The sequence below is a fragment of the Vidua chalybeata genome, chromosome 20 (assembly GCF_026979565.1).
Source record: "Vidua chalybeata isolate OUT-0048 chromosome 20, bVidCha1 merged haplotype, whole genome shotgun sequence".
In the NCBI taxonomy this organism is placed as follows: domain Eukaryota; kingdom Metazoa; phylum Chordata; class Aves; order Passeriformes; family Viduidae; genus Vidua; species Vidua chalybeata.
In genome coordinates, this window is record NC_071549.1 from 5,906,916 (window position 1) to 5,914,107 (window position 7,192).

A 7,192-nucleotide genomic window follows, 5' to 3' on the forward strand; every position below is an offset into this window, starting at 1 on the left:
AAAAAGCACAGTAAAGGGGGGTTTGGGGTATCTGTGTCTTTTTAATCATTCGAATGAAATCACAGAGCCCTGAGAGGCTGTCCCAGAGAGGCTTTGCCTCCTTGCTGGTGGGTGGAGAATTCTCTCCTGGCCATAACCTCCAAGACAAACCCTAAATCCAAAATCTGCTCATGGAGAGTGTGAGAGTATCTGGTAAATGTGAGCACTGGAGTGATTGAAAACCAATTGTGAACCTTCTTAGAGTGGAGAGGAAATAAATCAGCCATAAAGCAGCTACCCGGGAGCTTTAAAAACACCCTAATGAAGTGATCCAGCTGCTTTCCAGAGGGTTTGGGAGCTGCTTTTTTGGGGGCAGGGATGTGCAGGGGGTGCCTGTGCCCTGCTTGCACTCACAGTGTGCAAAGTGATGCTCTTTGGTGGCAGGGAAGCACCTCAGAAATGTTGGTTTTTTTTGGTAAAATGACACTGAATTTGTCACTGCTGCTCCCAGTTTGTGCTTCTTCCCCCTCCAATGCTTTCTGCTGGGATGGAGATCACCCTCAGTGGTTTTTTCATGTGTTCTCATGCTCACCAGGGTGCCCAGCGTGGTGGTTTGGCATGGGAGACATTCACAGAGCTGATGCAAAGCTTCCATGTAATTGACAATTAGTTGAACCACTAAAAAGCTGTACAAGCCTCTGTGAAAAACACAAGCTAAAGATGAAAAATCCTGGGAGATCTCAAATTGGTGAACCAAAACCACTACACCCAGTTTGGGTGGGTACCACACACAGCACCTGAGGTGACCCCAACCCCTGGCACCAGCAAAAACCACCCAAGAAAACACCTCAGCAAAAAAAAAAAAAAAAACCACCAAACTTCCAAGTTATAAAGGTCCCCAAATTCCCAGTTTTTCTGTGGGGAAGAGAAGGTTTTTACGTGATGAGTTGGAGCAGGAGGCTCTCCCACAGAGCAGGACCCTGAGACCAAATCCTTTTAAAAGTGCCCCCAAAGGGATCATTTCCATGCTGGAGGACTCCTCCTGCTTCTGGACGTGCTGGATTCCACCCCTGTGCACCCCACAGCTTCTTTTCCAGAGGCATTTTGGCATCTCCAGCTCTTGGCAGAGCAGAGCCAAGGCCATTCCTGCCAGAGACCTCCACAAACTCAATATCTCCTTCCCAGCTATGCCAGCAGCAGATTTATTTGGGCTTTTTTCTTTTTCCTGATTCTGGAGTAGCTGAGGAAAAAAACAGAAATCACTTTCCAGAGACATCATCTGTCTCTGTTCCAGTCAAAATCAAAAAGGCTTGGGTTGATTTCCAGCTTTTTAAGGTAAAAAATAAATAAATGCAATCAAAGGATGTGTCAAGGGGGAAGAAACTCCAGATCAAAAGATTGAGGCGGCTCATTGCGAGCCAAGGAAACATGTCAAGAGGAAATATTTTTATTTCTGAATGTGGTTTTTTCTGTCTTTTTCCTCTGGGAGTTCTCAGCCACAGAGCATCAGGGATAAATCCAAAGGGCTTGGAGCAACCTGGGATAGTGGGAGGGGTTGAAAATGTCCAGGAGGGGTGGAACGAGATGGTTTTTAAGGTCCCTTCCAACCTAAAGCATTCCATGATCCAGCAGAGCCCTGTGGGGGATGTGGGGTGGGGAGAGGGAGCTTGGCAGGATGCAGGGATTGCCCTGGAGCTGCCTCTGGACCTCCTGTTTCCAGAGGGGCTGGGATGGATCCCCAGGGGTGAGGATCACCAGCACAGCCCTTTGTAGCCTCTAGAGAACAAAGGTGGACTCAGAGGTGCTCATGGACCTCTCCCAGTGCTTCTCCCAGCTCATGTCCCCTCTCTGCAGCTCCATAAATCCCTGATTGGGTTACACCAACCCAAAACAGCATTTTCCCCACTTCCACTGTGGATCCAACTCAGAGAATCCTCCCCTTCCTCTAGGTAGTCCCAGAGCCATCTGAACAGCAATTTTTCCTCAGTTTTTTTTCAGCAGTAAAGCCAGGAACTGTGGTACCTTCCTGTGCCCCCCCAGCCCCAAACCATTAATCTGCTCAGTGGGGTCCTGCCAGACAAAATGCACTTCACTGCGAGGACAGAAAGGGATGGGCTCCCAGGAAGCAGCAGGATCATTTCCATGGCATTGATCGGGGCAGAGCTGCTGCTGGCTCAGCAGTTTGAACCCCTGGATTTCATCAGTGGAGTGCTCAGCCCTCGGCTAATTGGATTTGCCGTCGTTAGGGTGATCTATGCCTCCTCCAAGTATTCTGGGCACGGGCCTGGCTGGGATTTTAGCAGGGACAGGGAGCCAAAAAGGCCTGAAGCTGCAAGGTCAGGCAGGCAAAGGCATCCTGGAGTGTTGGGACATCAAATATTGGGACGTTGTTCCCTGGTAAAGGCAGGACAGAGCTGGAGCAAAGTTTGGGTTGAGGGAGGATTTTATTTTTAACTGGCACCTTGTAAAGGACAGAATCAGACCCTGCAAATCCAGGGTCAGAGAGGGTGTGAAAACCAGCTGGGATTAATTACTGAGCAATGAATTCCTGTCACGTTAATTAGGCTTCATCCCAAACTGCAGCCCTGAGCCTGCCACGGACCAGTGGCAAGGTAAACTGAGGCATGGGTGGGTGAAGCTTTGTCAGTGGGCTGACAAAGGCTGACAAAGCCCCGGGGGGCTTTGAGGGGCTCTGCACCTTGCCCCTGTCATACTGGACCGTGACAAAGATGCTGTTTCCATCCCCAGTTTGGTTTTTCCAGAAGTGTCTCCGTTTAAGCCATTTTTTCCTCAATCTGGTTTCTCCCCATCCTCTAGAGCAGCTCTTTAGATTTCTAATGAAGACACAGGGCCACAAACAAAACCAGCTGTAAACTCACCAATTTTCAGGGAATTAAAAGCCAAGTTGTTGGGTTTTTTTTGGGTTTTTTTTTTTTCTTTTTTTTTTTTTTTCCTGGCCAATAGTCTTTGCTTTACCTGGGCTGGCAAAAAAAAAAAACAAACAAAAAAACTCAGTTTTGGCTTCAAGCACAAGGAGAGCCCAGGAGCTCAGCTGTGCCTCAAAAATCAGATGTTTGGGAGGTGTTTGCTCCCACGGGAAGAAGGAAAGGCTCCAGCCCTGCCCAGCCCTCACAGCCTGGTTTTCAATCATGTCCAAGCAGAGCCTGGATAATTGGGAGCCGTGTCACAGCGGGTCAGACAAGCTGCTCTGCCCTGACCTTTAAATCCAGGAACTCACAAAATTGGGTCTTTTCTGCAGCCAGGCAGCCGGGACAGCATCTGCAGCCTGCCCTGCCTGGCTGTGCAGCCAGAACAGCCGGATGTATCCATGGATTTATCCCAACCATCCCTCCACGTCCACCCCAGAGCAGAGCCGGGAGAGGGGACAGGGAGTCCTGGCATGGGACCCCCGGGGACAGGCGGGTCACCCCTGGCAGTGCCGGGATGATCCCAGCAGGGGCAGGAGAGAACTCCGGGAAATGATTCCCGGCCGTGCTGACTCGGGGGAATGGGAACGAGTCCGCTCCTTTACGGGAAGCTGTGGGAGCTCATTGAAAATGCAGCCGTGGTTAGAGATCTGCCTCTCCTGGTGATGCCTCAGGTTTTGGCTTTCCTATTTTTCACATTCTGAGCTGCTTCAGTGTGTGGGTCTGGGCTTCACATCAGGGGATGCTGAGCTCTCTGCACAGAGCAGGGAGACAAAACAATTCCTGCTCCAGCTGGGCACCAAGGACAAATGATCCAAATCTCAGACCCAGGAGCACAAACAGCGTGGGCTGGAGAGAGAAAAACCAGCAGGATGGGAGTGCATGGGCTAAAGCTGGAATGGGACAATGAACTGCAAGGTGCAAATGGAGCAGAGCTGATCCCAGTGAGAGCCCCCGGGAGCGCTCGTGCATTTTGGGACCATTTTGGTTCCTCTTGGGTGCAGCCCTGGCTGGGCTCTGGTGCTGCCCAAGGTGGATCCATGGAGGAGATCCTTTGAATAAATCCCTGCTTTATTCTTTAGCTCTGTCCAGCCTCTGCTCTAGGGCAGCCTGCACAAGGCATCACTGGTGATGATCCTTTACTGAAACGCTGGAAGGAAAGCCCTGAGGTTTGGAGGAGCAGCTTTAGTCCCAAATCAGAGAATTCCTGAATGATTCAGGTTGGAAAGGACCTTAAAGCCCATTTAATTCCAATGACATGAGCAGAGACACCTTGCCCCACACCAAAGAAACTCAGAAAGGCCCCAGAATTCCTGGCAAGCCTGAAGGGAGTCCTGGAGAGCAGCAAAAGCTCCCAGCAAGCCCTGAGAAACATTTCAGAGGGGCTCCAGTCCTGCTGTCCTTGGAAAGTGCTGGGGAAGAGAAAAAGGGCAGAATTTGAGGAGGCTCCGTGGTGCTCCTGGGGGATTTGGGAACCTGCAGCCAGGATATTTATGCAGCACAGAAGGACCCTCAGCTGGGAGGAAGGGAACAACTTCCTCGTGCAGAGGAGGAGCCCCAAAATTCGGTGTCTGATGGGTTTTCCTATTCCTGTTCCCTGGAGCCCCTCAGAAGCCGGTGCTCAGCTCCAGCTGGTGCAGAGACAGGAGCATCCCTCCTCTCTCCCTAGGGAGGGATCTTCGCTGAGCCAGGCACAAAAAAAAACAGCCTCGAGCCCCCAGAAATAGCGGCGCAATTAGCAAAGTAATTAAATCGCGGCTGCCGCGCAAATCCTGCCCCGGTAATGTCAACAGCGAGGAGGGGACAGAGCCGGGTCCTGCCTTGATTCAAGTTCCCCTGGACAGTCAGGGATGGCTTTTCTTATGCCGGGAAATGAATCTCCCTCGCTGTCGGGAATATCCCTCCATCCCCTGGGGTGTGGGGCAGCTCCGGATGCAGCCCCGCCTGCCCCACAGGTTTTGGGGTCCCCGTTCCTGGACAAGTCCCACCCTGGGGACACGGCTGAGAGTGGCTGGAGGCATCCCAAGGGGAGCACAAGGGGGGTGGGATTGGGGAAAAAGTGCCCTGAGTGAGGTTAGGAGTTGAGGAAATGATGGAGGGAAAGGGAAAAGGGCTGACATCAGCACAGATTAATCCCTGGTTTTCACTCTCCTTTGATCCCTCCTCTCTCTGAGCCTGGAGACATTGATGCTCGGTGAGGTTTGTGGGGTTTTATAAGAGTTTAAAGGATTTGTAAGGCACGGCTGGGGGTACAAGCATCCCGTGGGGAGGAGGGAGACATCAGGGTGCGGGTCCCCAGCTCTGCTTCCTCCTCACAGGTGGCTCCTGCAGCCTCACAAGTCCAAATTAAAATGCAAATATGTCCCTGCCTGCTGGGAACAGATAGTGAACCACTGAACAGGGAAAAGGCAGCAGGAATAAACACAGGGAGCACTGAGAGAGATGCTTTTTTCATTATTTTACACATTTTTTTTTTCTTTCTGTGGCACTCTGCTGTTTGGTTGGGGATTATTTAATAGGATCTGAGGCAATCAAGGAGGAAGCTGCTGGGTTTGGGGTAGCACAGGTGGGTTTGGGGCTTGTCCCCATGGGTGCCACCAGCTTGCAGCTGCAACCTCCATCTCCCCATCTCCAACAGCACTCTGGGGTCTTTTTTTAAATAGTTATGTCCCAACTGGATCATTCCTATGGGAAAAAAAATCAATTGGCAGTGGTAGGAGCGAAGAGGACCAGACACCATCAGAGCTTTCGGAGAGTTCCCATTTTCCTGGGGTTTGTCCCTGGGTGTTTTGCATTTGCTGATGGACTTCCAGGGCATGAGGACCTTGGAAAATTTGGTGGGGAGCTGCTTTCCTGGTATTCTCAATTCCCAGAGGGACTGGGATGGTGGGTGAGACTCAGGGGAGTGTATTTAGAGGTGTCTGTAAGTGCACCCCTGAGCAAAACCTTTATATATTATACAGCATATATATATATATATATACACACAGCATATATATATATATTAAAATAATATATTTCTATATATATATACACATTAGAGATGCATATATATGTATGAAGTCTAAATACATCCATATGCATGAAGTATAAATATCCACACCTAAAGGTACCAATAAATAGATGTAGCTACACAGAAGGGTTTGCTCTCTTCACCCTGAGCAGGGCTCTGGTCCCTCACCCAGGAATGATTGGAACCAGGGATCCTGGGAGGCTGGGAATTGCCTGGAGGAGATGCCAGGGGGTGCAGGGATGCTGCAGGACACAAACTGGGGCCACACAGCCCTGAGAGCCTCCTACAAACACCGTGGGGCTGTGGGTGCTGAATTCCCAAGGGTTCTGGGACGCTGAGCTGGATCCATCAGCTGGAATGGGAAGTGATGGGCTGGAAAACCACTGCTGATGCTTGGTGTCAGACCTTGGGCTTGGCTACGGCTGGGAGAGCAGCCAGCAGAGGTGGGAGAACCTGGCAGAGGGGACACGCTGTGCCAAGCTTAGCCAAGCTCCCTAATTCCCATGGATCTGTCCCTGTTGTCTCCATCTTCCACCTCCACAGCCCCAGGACAAGCCCATGGACCGCAGTCAGGCACTGCCACCTCTTATTACAACTCCAAAATTTTAATCCACCATTCTTTTTTTTCTTCCCTTTGTAATTTGTTTTTTTTTCCCCCCACAAATATTCATTTATGTTAATTTAACAAGGAGGTTTGGTGCTTCCAGGCAAGGGAGGCAGCTGTGTTAATTCTCCTGCTCAGAGCCACAATCAGCTCCGTGGCTGGTTCAGATAAGGGGGCAGAGTAAAATCAACTCCCTGCATGCTCCAGGTGCCTTTTGCCTGCACTCTGAGCACGTCTCAACTCCCCTGTATTTATATTTATATGTATATATATATATATATATATATGTATATGTATATAGAAAACCAGCATAGAGCTCTCAGGTAAATTTTAAGGCCACCCAGGGGAGAAACTTTCACAGACCCAAAATTGATAAACTCTTTAAAGAGGTTTTTGAAATAACACACACCACCCCAGACCATGACTCACCTGGCAGGGAAACTGAGGCACGGGTGGGGCTGCTCTCTGCCCACCCAGGCTGCCCAAGAGGGGAGGATTTTGAAGGGGGAAACCCTCAAAACCACAGCTTTGATCCCAAAATGCCCAGTCAAAGCTGAGCCATCCCCCAGCAGACCCCACAGCCACCAGGACTCACCCCCAAACCCACTGGGAACCCCCACCCCGGGCACCACAGCAGAGACAGGGCCCATGACAGTGCTGCCATTTGCT